Genomic DNA, 16,740 nt, shown 5'->3' with positions numbered 1-16,740 from the left:
CTGAGAGAAGAATGTTGGTGCTTAAGAATATAAGTGCCTCTTGAAAAGTGGAAGAGACTTGGAAAGAGCAATATCTACAGTATGATTTTCGGTGACTGGAGCTGAGTACAAGCAAAAATCATTGGCAAGGTTATAGAGTGATTCATCCACATGGTCACTAAAAGTGTAGGTGAGTGGGGGAAAGAGGAAGACTTGGCCGAGTGCCCAAGTCCCTAATGGTCACAGATGAGTGGTTATGTAAGCCCTTGAGTTGGATCTTGAAGATGAAATCCTGTCTAAGCTGATCCTTGGGTGGATCAACAGAGTGAAGACAAACAATTTCAGGAATAAAAAGCTTCAAAATCAATGGTACCTTCACCAGAGAAGAAGCACATGTGCAGAAAATCAAACTGACATCTCTTAAATTTGCTACCACTGACTAGCTGTGGTGAAATATTTTGCAAGAGAGAGCTGAAAATCTTGACTGAAATGAAGAATCTGCATTATTTGCCTAGTTTATGTATTTGTCCAATTTTAGTTCCTTAGTACCATAGATAAGTAAAAAATTAACTCAGTACCTGACCTTTTCAGACAGTTGCTGATATTTAAACCTTGACTGCAGACATGCTTAAATATGGAAAACTTATAGCTAGAATAAAGGAAATATATTAGAATTGCATTCCCATTTTAATTCAGTCACACAGTATATTTTCTTCTCTAAAATTATATAATTTCCTAACTTCACATATAAATGTTTAACTTAGCATTTGTACATAAATAAGAGAGTACATGCTTTAGTTTCTACTCAAAGAAATTATAAACCAATTTTTTGTTTCAAGTCAGGCTGGTAGAGTAGACATGATATGTTCTTTCCTTGGCCATTCCCCTAATGCTGGGAAGGTTTTAATCTGCATAACTTTTCATTTCTTTTTCAAGTAAGCATTGCAGAATGAGCAAAGAAAACGTTATCTTTTATTTGCCTATTAAATGACAATCAATTCAGCAATTTGGAAACACTATTAGCAAATTTTAAAAGCCATTTTCCAAGTGTCAGAAATATGTACAGCATTGTACATGCTATAAAATGCTGATTTTATTTTAGATGTTTTCTATTTGCCTCAATTAGTTTCTGATTCACTAAAGAAACTTCTTTTGGATCTTGTACATAATTTTTGTCTCTCCTTTTATTTCTTATATAAAACTTTTCAGATCACTGGATAATAGGTTCTTAAATTCAGAGAAAATGTTTTCTGAGATTCAAAAATATGATAAAAGAGGCCAGGCACAGTGGCTCACACCTGTAATCCCAGCACTTTGGGAGGCCAAGGTGGGTGGATCATGAGGTCAGGAGATCGAGACCATCCTGGCTAACACGGTGAAACCCCGTCTCTTCTAAAAATCCAGAAAAAAAAAAATTAGCCAGGCATGATGGGGGACGCCGGTAGTCCCAGCTACTTGGGAGGCTGAGGCAGGAGAATGGTGTGAACCCGGGAAGCGGAGGTTGCAGTGAGTGGAGATCGCGCCATTGCACTCCAGCCTGGGTGACAGAGCGAGACTCTATCTCAAAAAAAAAAAGAGAAAATTACAGAAGAAAGGGAAATGCTATGTGAAGGCAAAAAAAAAAAAAAAAAAAAAAAAAAAAAAAAGTGAGAATGAACGTTAAGTAAATTTAAATCTGCTGTGCTTTTTCATTAGCAAGCGTTTTACATAACAAGCTACAAATAGCTTGTACTTTGCTCACCTTCAATCAGAAAACATCAAATATGTGAGATAATGAAATCACACATCAGCCAGAGGGAAGGATACTTAAGTAAAGTCACTGTGGGCAGTGTTTGTGGATTGTTTTTCCAAAATGTGTGTTCGTTCTCAAAATGTGAGGGAATCAACAAGAACACAGGCGACCCAATTCTATCATCTAAAACCTCTGGCCACACAATACACAGTGTGTATATCTCGATTCTGATGGTTAGTTGATACTTAATTTCCTTTAACCCCGAGACTGCAAGTCTCTGATCCAGAGCTCCGCTGGTTAAAGAGTATTGACAGGGTTTCTGTGTCCACATTTGTTTTATGTCTCTAAACTTCATTCTTTCTACTTGGACATCTTGGGTGTTTTCACACCTTCAGGCATTAGTGGCTGAGAAGTCCCAGTAATCCCCATCCACCCCATGAACTGGCAATGCTGTTGCAAACATGCCTCGGTGGTGGTTTTGCCATCAAAATGTTAGCCCAAGTTCTTTTCAAAACAGCCTTAGAAGAGCATTACGGAAACAACAAACCTTTGCAATGCTTTCCTTTTGTTTCTCTTTTATTCCATTTGAGTTATCAAGTTAACTTCCCTGCAGGTTTTTCACTATTCCAGTCTGTCATTGCTTCAATCTAGACTACACCTCTGTCAGATCACTTTTTCAAAAGGACATGTCTCTTCAGGTAACTTTGCTCTAAATCTTTCTAAGGCTCAAGAAGACTAATGAAAGGTAAAATCCTTCTTATTTTACCAAAGCTTCCCACAATACCTACAATGACCCCAGGCCTGATCTCTAGCCCAGCCATGCTGTCACACGTGTCCCCACATGTCTTTCCTCCATAACTTTGTTTATCCTATTCTTCCTGCCTGGAGCATAATGCACATCTCCAGTTGCCAAGGTCTACTCATCCTTCAACATCATCTTCCAATGCTGCCACTTCCAGGAAGGCTTTCTAGATCACCCCAGATGATAATATCCTCTCTCAGCCCTATATCATTTTACTCAAACATCTGTTATAACACCTACCAGTTTTTAGATTCATATGTACAAGCAAACTTTTCCCTTGTTGATTGTAAAATCATGAGGGCAAATTTTATATTTGATTTTTCTCCATGCATTCCAAAGTGTCTTACACGTATTTAGTGTTTGGTAAGTTTGTTGAATGAAATGATAATTGCCTAACAGAAAATGTTCGCCCCCACTCAGCAGATCTCAGGTCTTCCCTTGGTCTTCATTCTTTTCTCTCTTGTTTTCTAATTTGTAATCCATAAGCACTCATTTCTGAGTCGGCTTTTCGTGGACTCCTGTAACTCTTTTCAGTTGTTTCCTGGAGAAAACATTGGAGACTTTCATAGGGATGTCAGAAAAAGGGTTTTAAAACTAAAATTGATACAAACTTATGTGAGTGTGCACATGTGCATCCGTGTGTGTGTATGTGTGGTGTGTGTGTCTGCGTGTGTGTTCATGGTAAGAGGTTCCAGAGCTGCCAACAAGGACTGAGATTTCCCAAGTTTAGAACCATTACTCTAATGACACTTCAAGTTCCCAGTACAGAACAGACGGGCCTTTTCAGGAAAAGCAAATTTTAGTGAACTCTGTGCCCCCATATATCTGAAAAAGTGACAGGGCTTGGATACCCCCCAGAAACAAGCATTTTCCCTGACAGGAAAGCAAATAAAAATCACAAAATATGAAACTTCTCTGTAAGACAGATTATAATGGAAATAATTTAAATAGTCACACAGTGATAATACTAAGCTGCTGACAACAATAAATCATACTTTTTATTTATATTTCCCACAGAAATTACCTTACTTAATGTATTCTCCAGATTATCCAGGGTTCTCCAAAGAAACAGATCCTGTAGGATATATACATATATGTGTCTGTGTGTGTGTGTATATATATAGTCAGATGTGTGTGTATATATATACTTTATATATGTATGTGTGCATATACATATATATAATATATACACATATATATACACACACACACACACATATATATGCAGTGATGTATGACAAGGAATTGGCTCTTGTGATTATGGAGGCAGAGAAGTTCCGAGATCTGCAGCTTGCAAGCTGGAGACCCGGAAAGCTCATATTGTAGTTCCTGTCTAAGTCCAAAGTCCTGAGAGCCAGAAGAGACAATGGTATATGTTCCAGTTAAAAAGAGGCAGGCTCAAGACTTAAAAGAGCCAGTATTTTTGTTTGATTTCAAAGGCAGCAAAAGACAGATGTCTCAGCTCAAAGTGGTCAGAGGCAGGAGGAATTTTTTCTTACTTAAGGCTTTTGTTCTGTCCGGTCTTTGGTTAATTAGGTGAGGGCTACCAACATCAGAAAGAACGATCTGCTTTACTCAATCTACTGATTCAAGGGTTAACTCACATCCAGAAACATGTTCACAGGCACACTCAGAATACTGTTTGATCAAATGTTTGGACGAATGGCCCAGTCAAGTTGACACATAAAATAACCATCACAAGTAAGAAGGATGTGTGAATCTCTTGTTTAGTATCAATAGTGTTACCTCAGGATCACATGGAAAATTACATTTTTTCTAACTGATTTGTTTTAAATTCACTTGAAAACTTACTATTAAATTTTTAAAATATTATGGAAAATATCCTGTTAAACAAAATGTTAATGTTGCTGCAACACCATTAGTGATGGAAAAGATGTGAACTTTGGAACCCCGTAAATCTGGGTTCACAATCCTGACTCTGTCCAGACTTAATAATTATGCAACCTTGGGCATTTTACTTCTGCTCTGTGAGCCCAAATTTATTTGTAAAAGTGAGATATTAATAAGCCCTCCATACCATTGATGTTAGGATTAAACAAGAGAGCACATCTACTCCTCATACATAGGAAATGAATGTAACTTCCTTCCCTCCCAACAGTTTCCACTTCTGTCCTATCCTAAAATTAAATGACATACATCTCAAAATTTGGAACAAATTCAAAGGCCACACACATCAAAACGACTTAGCTTAGATTGTGAGTAGAAGCTAGAGGCATAATGCTCTGGCATGAAATCAAGTAAGTCACTCATAATTTTTAAATAACGTGATTTTCTCATAAATGTCTTAGCTTCAAATTGACTTTGTATAATTATATAATGCAAGAGATTGACATCTAAATCAAATGCTATTATTATTTCAAAGTCTTTCTTGTAAGTCACTCTCTTTAGCTAGGGCTGATAGATCCCATGGGTCTTACTGGCTAACATAGGTGCACTGATTATTTTTGTCTTGTAGATAAGAGTGTCTTATTACTAAATTATGTTAACAGTTTTTCATCTAAGGTGGACTCCATATCACATGCTCACTACATCACAGTCACTAAATAACAAATAGCATTTAGTGAGATTGTAGGCTTGTACTCAATATCTACTCTGAAGCAAATTTAACAAGAAATCTTCATGTTTCAAAGATAATTGGAGAAGGAAACAAATTGATGTTTACTGTGTATCTACAATGTGGCAAGCACCATTTAAGGCATTTAAATGTTATTTCAAGTTCATGTACTTCCCATAGCATCACATTTCCTTAGGGAACACTTTAGAGACTCTCCAATTCAACTGGGAAGATTATGGTTGTTTCCTTTGCTGGTAGCAAGAAAATGTGGGACACAAGTTTCTAAGCAGAAGATATGAAATTCGATGAAGGGAAACAAAGAAATCTTAGGGGCGCAAACATGCAATTTTCCCATGGGTTCCATCTGAGACATAGTAAAGACATAGAAACATTTCTTAAGTAGGTTATATGGAATGCTAAGTTCCAGAAGATACCCCATGGAAAAAAGAATTCTGTAGTAAATTTGGAAACACGTCATCATACCATATCCCCATCCTGGTTGTGATTAGCATATTGAATCTGAATTACCATATTGAAGGCTTTGAGTAGCACTAGATGGGGGAAAAAAAAATCTGCGAGCCTTAAAAAACTCAATAGTCCCTAAACTCTTTGCTCTTGTCTTGGAAAACTTTCTGCATGTAACTCACATTTTCTGCAGACAAAATAGACCATCTTAAAGTAAAATTCCTGACACAAAGAAAGCTTGGGGCAATCTATGTTTTAAATTTACACACGTCTGTTGTTTGCATTACTCCCCTCTTGATTATACAGAGTCTAATTAATTGAAACTATTAAAACATTCCAAATATTTTAGGGTATGCTTTTGCTAGGTGACCACTACAAAAATAAGCAAGCAGCTGAATACCACAGACTTTCCAAACCTACAAATTTCTTCAGTTATTAACCTACTTCAAAGAAAAACTTGAAAAGGTCTTTTTTCAAAGTATCAGAGTAAGAGCTATGTTCCAGTGTCTGATGCTGTGGTAGAAATTCTAGTTTGTAAGAAAGGTTGGTGTGGGCAGAAGCAAAACTATCTTAGCACAAATCACAGTAATATATTTTGACTTAAATGCTGGAGCAATACTAAATTACTTAACACAAACTTAATGAAAACATAACTGATGTCAGGTTGTACAGTTTATATTAAAGAAGCTGTTCTCTGCTGCCTTTAAACTCTACTGCCGGGATTGTTCCCTCTCCCTCATCTTCTCACCTAATCTTCCGTATTGAGCCAACTCAGTGGAACAGAAGAGAGTGTTCAGCACCGGATACATTTTTTTACTCTAACTTTACTCCAAAAAGGTAATGACAAGAAGCATAATTTTCCTTCTACAGCTAGATAGAGATGTTGTGGCTTAGAGAAACTGCAGGGGTAGTGACTGGCATAGCTTGACTTACATCTGATACCTTCCCAAACAGAAAGAATTTTTTATCTGCTACAAAAATCATCCAGTTTAACATCTTAGAGGTTATTCGCCATATAGTCATTAAAATGCTTTTCATAGATCATGCTTTTGGAAAAGTCTTCCTAAAGCCAGCATCCTAGACAGCAAGAAGATGGTCTGGTAACAGAATTGGTCATACGTTCTTTTTTTTTTTTTAAGGAAAAGGTAATTTATTTTGAAGAATTAAAAGTGCTTTACTCCTCCTACCCCAATGGCATATCAAGGTCAGGCAGTGGTCCATACTGGGTATAGACATAACAGAGGATAGGTCTTGACTTTAGTGAGTTTTAAAACAATAACAAAGCCAACTAAAAGTGGGACTGTTTTTGAAAGTTCACCATGCATCATCAATGCTAAGCCTTGTCAGTGATAAAATAACTGCAGTGGAAAAATAGTTTTTTGGTTTATGTTCAAACAATTGTTATAGTTAAAATTGAGTATACTAATATATCTGCAAAGTTCAAATGAGCACACTTTATTACTTATCATTTAATAAAAACTGTATTCTACATAGTAGTTAGTTTAGAAAACTCCTAATTAATATGCTGTTCCTCCAAGACGCAGCTACACCTCTAATTCAAGAGTAAGTTTGACAGGGATCTAATGACTCAAACTTGCTTCAGACTTAGTTTATGTCTCCAACCCCTGTGCTGCTACTTATTTCTGCATTTAAACAGTAGATTGGAAATGATCAAAGATATCACAGGGATTATAAAGAACAAATAGAATGTGCCTTTCTTCAATTCTGTCATTTTACATGCAAATTATTATCTGATCCTTGCAGATTTCACTCCTTTGGAAGTATTTTCCTTGTGCCTCCCTCTTGTCTTTCAAAAAAGACATTAACATAATAAAATAGTGTTAATCCATAACCTTTTTTTAGGACTTAATATTTAATTAATTACTTTCTGTTGTTATAGATAAATATTTTTCTGGCCATTATTGTAATATTTGTTTCATTTCATAATTCTTACTGAAGTCACTTTGCCATACAGAGCAAGGTTTGTTTAAAAATGATTTCCTGTGGTTTTCAAATATGCTAGTTATGCTACTTCTCCATTTTGGAGGTTGCACTCATCAATAAGTCTTTTTTTTTTTTTTTGAGACGGAGTCTTGCTCTGCTGGAGTGCAGTGGTGCCATCTAGCTCACTGCAACCTCTGCCTCCCAGGTTCAAGCGATTCTCCTGCCTCAGCATCTCAAGTAGCTAGGATTACAGGCCCCCATCACCAGTCTCGGCTACTTTTTGTAGTAGAGACAGGGTTTTGCGATGTTGGCCAGGCTTGTCTTGAACTCCTGACCTCAGGTGATCCGGCCGCCTCAGCCTCCCAAAGTGCTGGGATTACAGGCATGAGCCACCTCACCAGTCCAGTAAGTCTTTTTAGAAAATGGAAGTAGGGCCAGGTGCGGTGGCTCATGCCTGTAATCCTAGCACTTTGGGAGGCTGAGGTGGGCAGATTGCCTGAGTTCAGGAGCTCACGACCAGTCTGGGCAACATGGTAAGATCTCCGTCTCCACTAAAAATACAAAAAATTAGCAGGATGTGTCAGTGCTCCCTTGTAATCCCAGCTACTTGGGAGGCTGAAGTACAAGAATCTTTTGAACCCGGGAGACGGAGGCTACGGTGAGCCAAGACTGGGCAACTACACTCCAGCCTGGGCAACAGAGTGAGATTCCGTCTCAAAATAAAAAAAAAAAGAAAAGAAAAAGAATAGAAAATGGAAGTAGGTACTATGGTTCATTATGATTCATATAATCAGTTTCTAAAAACTGTGTTTCTGGTTCATTTTCTCATGATAAAGCAAGAGTTAGGCTGTTTTATTTTGATGTACTCTTCCTTCTAGAATACATATTTTGATTTGTTTGTTTGTTTGTTTACATTTTTGATCTGAGGTCCTTTTAAGAGAGTTCGGGGGCATTTTAAAGAGTTTCTATGGAAGGACTTAGGTGCTCAGGTGGACCACTCATGGAAGGAGGGGTGAAAGAGATATGCCGCTCAGAATGAACCTCACAAAAGAAAGCAAAGCGCAGAGCAAGATACACTCACTTTGCATATCCAGCCATGCAAGTCAGAGCTTGAAAATTACTTCAATATCATCCAGAATCACGATGCTAAAATTTTATTGATTAAAAACCATTGTTCTAGACATTAGTGAAAGTTTGGAGCCCTATCCCCAGAATGTTGGATATATCTACATAAGTATACAAATCTTACAATTTTATATATAATATCTGGAGTGTCACAGACCCCCAAACTTGTCATCTGTATTCAGAAACCCAGGTCTAGTTCAGAGATAGTGAAAATGGCCCACAGGGGTGTAATGAACAGCCCCACATTCCTGGGCAGGTCCCTTGTTCCCAGCCCAGTGCTTTTTGGTATACTACTTTATCATTTACTATACAATAGGCCCATAAATAATAATTTATTATGATTAGATTAGGCAACAAATTATAAATGTGGAAATTATTCATGTATTGTTAATTAATAGTTTTATCCATTTCTCTTTTGCATCTTATAAAATGTTTTGTAGGTAAAACATAGGACTGTGTATAAGCACTGGACAGCTCTGAGCCATCTTCTGATAGGATGATGATTACTGCTTGAGAGAATTATTTCAGATAAAATAGTAGGTTCTCAATGAATAACAGCTGCTATTAGAAATTATTATTATCACTATTAGTAAGGCTAGGAAAAATCTGAAAGGTCATCTCATCTTTTTAAAAAAATAAGAAAATTGAAAGCAGAGCAATATTTTCGCCAAAGATACACAACTAATTCATAACAGATTGTTGATAAATAACTCATCAATAATAGGTGTATGATTCTCAGTCTCTGCTTTTCCCCAAACCTTTATTCCTTCTGCACTTCAGCTCTCAGGCACAGAGCTGATCTCAACTTCCATACCCATGAAATATGTTTTTTTCTCTTTTCTGGAATTTCTTGCTTTCTTTGAATTGTTTTCTTTGTTATTTTATTGTACCTAGTCCACCTGATGGTGTATGCCTCTGTGTGTGTGTGTATGTATATCTTCTCTAGCTTTTTTTTTAAGATTCCCAAATTAATTATTGGTCATTAGTTGGCAATAATTGGCAATAATTCATTGGCAATTATTGGCAATAATTAATTAATTATTGAATCTGTAAGCATGAACTCAGTAAGTTCAGGCCTCACATCCAAAATGAAGAGCTCTAAATAAACATGGAGGCCCAAATGTCCCCTATACCATACACTGGCTTAGTGAAGCAAAATTAGCTAACTTTTTGCCTAGGCCAGAAAAGCTTAAACAAAACCAAGCAGAATAAAATAAATGAAGTATAACTGGCACCCTTCCTGTGATGTGTGCACAGTTCCCTTTCCTCTCCCTGCTGGGGATGGAGAGAAAAAAAGAACTTTGGGAAAATGTGTGAGAAAGACATCTTCTCTCCTACCCCACCAACATCTTCTTTCATATAAAATTAGGCTAACAACAACTTCCAGAATGCCTGGAATTCTAGCCTCAGATGCTGTATGTGGAAGCAGACTAGGCTGAGACCACCTTCGTTGGATTGAGAGGTGGTCAAAGTGGAGATGATTGAGAGAAGGTTTAGAGGAGGACTGTGTAAGTGAGAGTCTCAGGTCTACTCTAGCGGGAATTGGAGGATCCAATTCTTTCTCCTCTACCAGTTGCCGCACAGCTTAGGTGCTTTTCCTGCAGCCCTACCAAATGGGCCTGGAATGATCAATCAGGGGGGTGAGTAGACACAGAATAAAAATGATCTAGCAGAGGCAGAAACCTTAGAATTAACAACTTGGAGAAATTCTTTAAAAAATACGTTTCTCAGCAGACTCTTATCTGTCAAAGAATACTTTTTACCAAATACTTTCACTTTATCCCCTCCATAAATATTGTAGTACTTTTCCATTGACTTGTTCTTTCTTTGGCATATTTTAAAAACTGGATGAACTGGGGATCTTCTGAACTCTCTGGTGCTCTCCTCCAAGTAAAAAGTAAATGTCAACTGTGCTTTCAAGTTTTTAAGCTACCACAGATGGGCTGAGATTTTCTATGCCCTGTTACTGCTCAACACAAGTTACTGGGTAGCTGGCTGATTGCTATTTAAATCAAGTGAAGTAAATCAATGCAAACCTATTAAGTGTTCCTAATATTTAGTTAAGTGCTCAACAAACATTTAGTGCGTGAATGAACAAATGAATGACACCATGGACTAGATACCAAAATTTCAAACAAGTAATAGAAGTTTGATTTAACATGGAGTTTTTCATATTACCTCTTTCTTATAAAAGGTTAAAACAGAATAGGTAATATATGATTACATATATGACAAAATGTTTAAAATTGAAATGTATCCTTTAAATTTGTGGTTTTAAAATTCTTTATTCTATGCATAACAGAACAATGACAATAAATAAAAGAAAAAGTAGTGACCGTTGTATTTGAATAAAATGTAAATATTGACACTACTACAGATATGGTGATGTTGCAGCTCACCAACTCATATTCCTTTGGACAGGGTCCATTTTTTCATTAGTCTGAAATTCCTAGAGAAATGGACTTTTTTTTTTTTTTTTTTTTTTGCCTAATCCAGTCTTCTCCTTTACATGTGTGTGTTGATGTTACTTCAGCATTCAAGCACAGCCTCCTCTGGGAAGGAGCTGTTACTTATTTTTTCTTGCACAATACTTCGCCCATTATATTTTAAATCATATACCTATACAGGTGCTGTGACTGTATATCTTAATGCATAAAGCCTAGGAACCCAATTCCCCATGTACTACTCTTTCCACTTTTCATTTTCAAATTGCTGAGCAAAATGCTTTTGTGTAAGAGGCAATACACTGTACTTTAATAACTCCTCCTTGATAATAATGATATGGCCATTTAATTATTTTCATGTTATAAAATTCTGTCAAGGATTCAGTCTTCCATTTATTACCAGACAAGCAGTCACAATGGTAATATAAATCACCCTTTATTAATTTTATGCATAATTAAAATTTTATTTGAAAGTACCAAATTATGAAGACAAAAAAAGTTGAAGCCAGAACGAATTTGAAGGTGGTAATAATTACACTACTATTTTCATCTGGATTGCATTAGAAAACTAACTACCCTTTTAAGATTTCATTAAATCAAGCTGTAAATGAAAAGAGAACAAAACTGAAAATAATCCACCATAAGAGTAGCAAGGAAGAGGGAAACCCCAGGAGAGGTTGCCAAATAATTTTTTTTTTTTTTTTTTTTTGGTCAAATAATTTAACTCTTTACGTGCCAGTAGTCAATGGGAAATAAATAGGATTTACAGGATTTATACATTTAAAGCAAATATTTCCCTATATTTCTTTTTTTAAAAATATAGCAATAGCAAGCAGACAATTACTTTCATTCTTGGTACTGCAAAATGAAGATTCAATTTAGAAGTGTTAAAAGTCAATGGATTATGCAAAAGAGATCAATACAATTTTATTTTGTAATGAAAACATTTACTAACTACAGTCTTTGCTGACATTTAGCCTTGGCATGAGGAGTTGATGCAGTATACTTTTAATTGTTTAGGAGAATTTGAACTACTTTGGTTTCTTTACAGGTCATAAAAAGATAAGCTTCTTATGCTCATACAGAAAGGAATATTAGACTTCCTGAATCTGATTATCAGTCTCTAGGAGAAGGTCAGTATTAGGAAGGTACATTCACATTTTAAAGTCAGTAAGGAGTCATTAGAAAATTACAATGGGACTTTTTTTGTAGAAAGTTGGTGACAGGTGACTAGGTCAGCATTTCTGTGACCTAGAATTTAGGCGAGCTCATGCCCTCAGGTCCCTTCATTTAAGTTGTTTGGGAAGCACTTATCTATTTATTTTCTATGCTTATACATGAGTGGGAAATTGAAGAGTAATAACTAGGACTCAAATTTGTGATGACTTTCAGTCATCCTCAGGTGAACTTACATTTGCCCTATTTTCTTCTTGTTCCTGTGTGTGGAATAAATTGTTGTTCTTCCAGAATTATGGGAATTCTTTCAGGTCAATAAGGTGACATTTCCAAATCTAGAGCAACAATTTATTTACTAATATCCTGTCTGCCTAAAAGTGCCATTATACATGATATTTTTGTTCCTCCCTTTAACAGAATTTGACCTGAGATTGGTATGGTTTCTTTTATTCTAAAATGGGGGAAATAGTTGATTATTTGTTACTGGTAACAAGGAAATATTATAATTGACATGGAAATATTTTCTTAAAAATAAATCTTAAAACTTGGAAAAGAAATAAGTCTGTGTTTGTAAAATCCTAAATTGCAATGTACTGTTTTTTATAGGTGGTTCAAATGGCAATGCCAAATAAAATAGTAACAAAAGCTTACCAGCTATGCCCATGATTATTCAATAAGTATTAAATAATTACACTGGTTGGCACGAGTAGAAAACAAGCAAAACCAGGAAAAATCCATCAAAATATATATGAGATTTCCACCCCCAATAATTTAAAACATAATAAAAAATGTAAGGCAAAGAAGAAGGGAATGAAATAGCAGAGATGAAGGAAATTAAAAAAATAATTTCCTTTTCTATAGCTGTTGAAATTTCACAGCTATATCTAGAATCATAGAATTTAGACTGCTCAAATTACTTAAATTTTTCAGATAAAGAAACTAGGAATAGAGTAGGGGTGAGACCAGCAAACATCTCTGAGTCAGTGGTGCGATGGTGACTGGATTTCCTGACTGGTGCCCTTACCACCCTTTACCCTTTCCTCTCGTATTCTGATCAGCCTGGCTGAGCTTTGTCCTGATGAAAGGAAAAGGCAACATCCATCATAAAGAACTCCAAACTGGGGTGAGGGTGTATATAAAAGATAATTAGGTGACTTTACTCATAGACTCAGGCATTATGTTTTTTAGCAGTCAGGTCAATATAAGTTTCTATAAATGCAATTTCCCAGTTGATTTTATCACTATGAAAACACTGACTTTGTTATAAGTAATTTCTTCCAGTTCTTCTCTGTATAGCAAATGCTATAAAGCTTATTCACGAATGAGCTCATAAAGACTAGAGAAGGCTGGGTGTGGTGGCTCACGCCCATAGTCCCAGCACTTTGGGAGGCCAAGGCGATTGGATCACGATGTCGAGTTCGAGACCAGCCTGACCAACATGGCGAAACCCCACCTCTACTAAAAATACAGAAATTAGCCGGGCGTGGTGGCATGCACCTGTAATCCCAGCTACTTGGGAAGCTAGGCAGGAGAACTGCTTGAACCTGGTAGGCGGAGGTTGCAGTGAGCCGAGATTGCGCCATTGCATTCCAGCTCTGGGCGACAGAGTAAGACTCCATCTCAGGGAAAGAAAAAAAAAAAGAGGCTAGAGAAATACACTGTAAAAGCTAGAAGGAGAATGAAACAGGGACATGCACAGAAGAGAGTCCTAGCCCAGCCACCGAGCTCTGTTTTGTCCAAACGTCAACTTTCACCCCATATATGTAAGAGGCAGCAGCCTTAGGGGTTGCTAGCACATACAGTTTCATGACCTGGAATTTTACACCAACATATGGCTCTTCATAGTTCTTCCTTTTTAATGGTTGACATTCCCCACATTTTCATCAGAATGAGGAATCTGTAACACAGTTATGATCACTAGTTATGTCCAATGATCTAACACAGATATAACTAAATTTCTGATAATGGTGACTTTCATTGTAGAAAATAGTTAATTTTGTATGTATGTGCATGGTGTGTGTGTGTGTGTGTGTGTTGGGGAATCTAGTCAATGCTATTTCTATTGGGAAACCAGAGGAAGTATTATACATGAATAAACTAAAAAACGGTTCCTTTATGCCTCATATCTGCATCTCTAATGAAAGCAGGAAAATATAGAAAACACTTTAGAAATACTTTTACCTAAATATGAACAAGCAGTTTTGAAAAAGAAACAACTAGAACTTCTAGAGATGAAAATCCAATCATTAAAATTAAAGATTGAATGACAGGTTAACAGAAGAACAGACACACATGGAGAATTAGTGAACTAGAAGGGGAACCTTAAGAAATTTTCCAGAGTACATTACACAAAGACCAAGAGATAGAAGAAAACACCTGTTTAGAGACATAGAGAATAGAGTGAAAAAGGTCTAATATTTGTTTAATTAAAATTTCTGAAAGAAAAAACAGTGAGAGCAGAGCCAGTGTTTGAAAAGAAAATAGCTGAGAGTTTTCTAGAAGAGATGAAAAATACTACCCTACCATGCTAGTTTCCTATTACTGTGTAAACAATTTCCAAAGATGTACCAGCTTAAAACACCACAAATTTGTTATCTCGCAGTTGCTGTGGGTAAGGAATCTGTACACAACTTAGCTAAGTCCTTTGCTCCGGGTCTCACAAGGTGGCTCCGATCAAGTTGTTGGCTAGGGCTTTGATCTTATCCAAGGCTCAGGGTCTTCTTCCAAGTTCAGAGGTGTGGGCAGAATTCCTTTCTTTGCAGTATAAGACTAACATGCTCTTCCTCCCTCCCTGCACTCTCTCTCTCTCTCCCCCTCTCTTTCTCTCTCTCTCTCTCTATATACTCATATGAAATGTACATGTATTTGTATATATATATGAAAGGCTGTATATGAAATATACATATGTGTGTGTATATATAGAGAGAGAGAGAAAGAGGGGGAGAGAGAGAGAGACATAGATATGTGTTTCCTTTTTCTTTTAGCTTATAGAATCCACACTCAGGTCCTTGCCACATACCCCTCCACTGGAAGTTCATGGCATGATTATTTGCTTCTTTAAAAAAAGCAGGAAAATGTCTCTTATTCCAAATTTTGTCTCAAGGAAGGCCTGAATCCACTCATTTTAAAGTGCTTGCTCGAAGTCAACTGGTTAAACACTTTAATTACATTTTCAAAAAAATCCTTTATCTTTGTCATATAAACTTCTTTGTCACCGCATCACAGGAATAAAATCCCACCAGATTGACAAGTTGCTTCCAAACTCAAGAGGAGAGGATTATATACACCAGAGGGCAGGAATCTTGGAGACCATCTTAGAATTTTGCCTACTACAGGCAGATTCAAGAATTTATCCTTCATTTATCATGAAGAATTAATAAAAATAAATCCACACACATCAGCAAAACTGTAAATCTTTAATGAGAAAAAGATATTAATAGACATATAGAAAAGAGAGATTAGCTTCAAAGAGGCAGCAGTAAGAGTGGGTTGACTTTTCTATAGCAACAATGAAAGCCAGAAAAGTGTTATGATATAGCCTATATAGCGAAATAAATCAATATCATACTATAATTGTACGACCAGTGAAAATATACTTCAAAAATGAGAGTGAAATGAAGGTATTTTCAGGCAAACAAAATCCAAAATATTCTACCAGTGGAACCACACTAAAAAAAAATTCTACTGAAGAAAGTCAGCCCAGATGAAACACTGAAATGCAAAAATGAAGAAAAAAAATGTAGTAGCAGTGTGAATAAATATAAACAAATATATTAACCTTATAAATAATAAACATAATGTCTTTGTAAAAACAAAGCATCAGTCTACATGTTGATAGCATACACTTTATAAAATGTTGTAAATATGTTTTAAGGTTTAAGAAGAGTAAAGATACTTATTTCTTTTATTGTTTGATAAATTAACTATGTTGTAATTATAAGGGTAAACACTGAAAGAAGAAAAATATAATGTACACTTTTGAATTAGTAGAGAAAACAAAAAAATATTTATGGATACTTATTCAATCTAAAAGAAAAGAAGAAAGGGGACAAAAGTAAACCTAAAATGTCAGGAAAATCAAGCAGAAAACAGATAATAGCTTTAAAGTCAAATGTGTCAGTAATTTTATACTGACTGTAACTGAACTAAATTAAAAAACAAGTGTTGTTAAACTAAATTATAAAACTGAACTATATTTTGTTTTTAAGAGATAGCTAAAATTAGAAGAAAACACAAATGTTGAAAGTAAAAGAATGAAAAGGAAAAGTCAGACCAACAGTAATACAAAGAGAATTTTTAGAGTTATATTAAGATGAGAAAACTACTTTATTTGGCAAAATGCATTACTAGAAATAAAGAGGATAACTTTGTATAAAATAAAACCAGGAATATACAATTTTATATTTGCATACACTTAATAATACATAAAAATAATGGGAAATTTAAATGTAGCTCTCTCAGAGAATCAGAGAATAGGCAAAAAAAAAAAAAAAAAAAA

The sequence above is a fragment of the Rhinopithecus bieti genome, unplaced genomic scaffold (assembly GCF_001698545.2).
Source record: "Rhinopithecus bieti isolate Rb0 unplaced genomic scaffold, ASM169854v2 scaffold_1306, whole genome shotgun sequence".
Taxonomy (NCBI): Eukaryota; Metazoa; Chordata; class Mammalia; order Primates; family Cercopithecidae; genus Rhinopithecus; species Rhinopithecus bieti.
The sequence above is the reverse complement of the archived record's forward strand: the minus strand, read 5'-3'. Positions refer to the sequence as shown.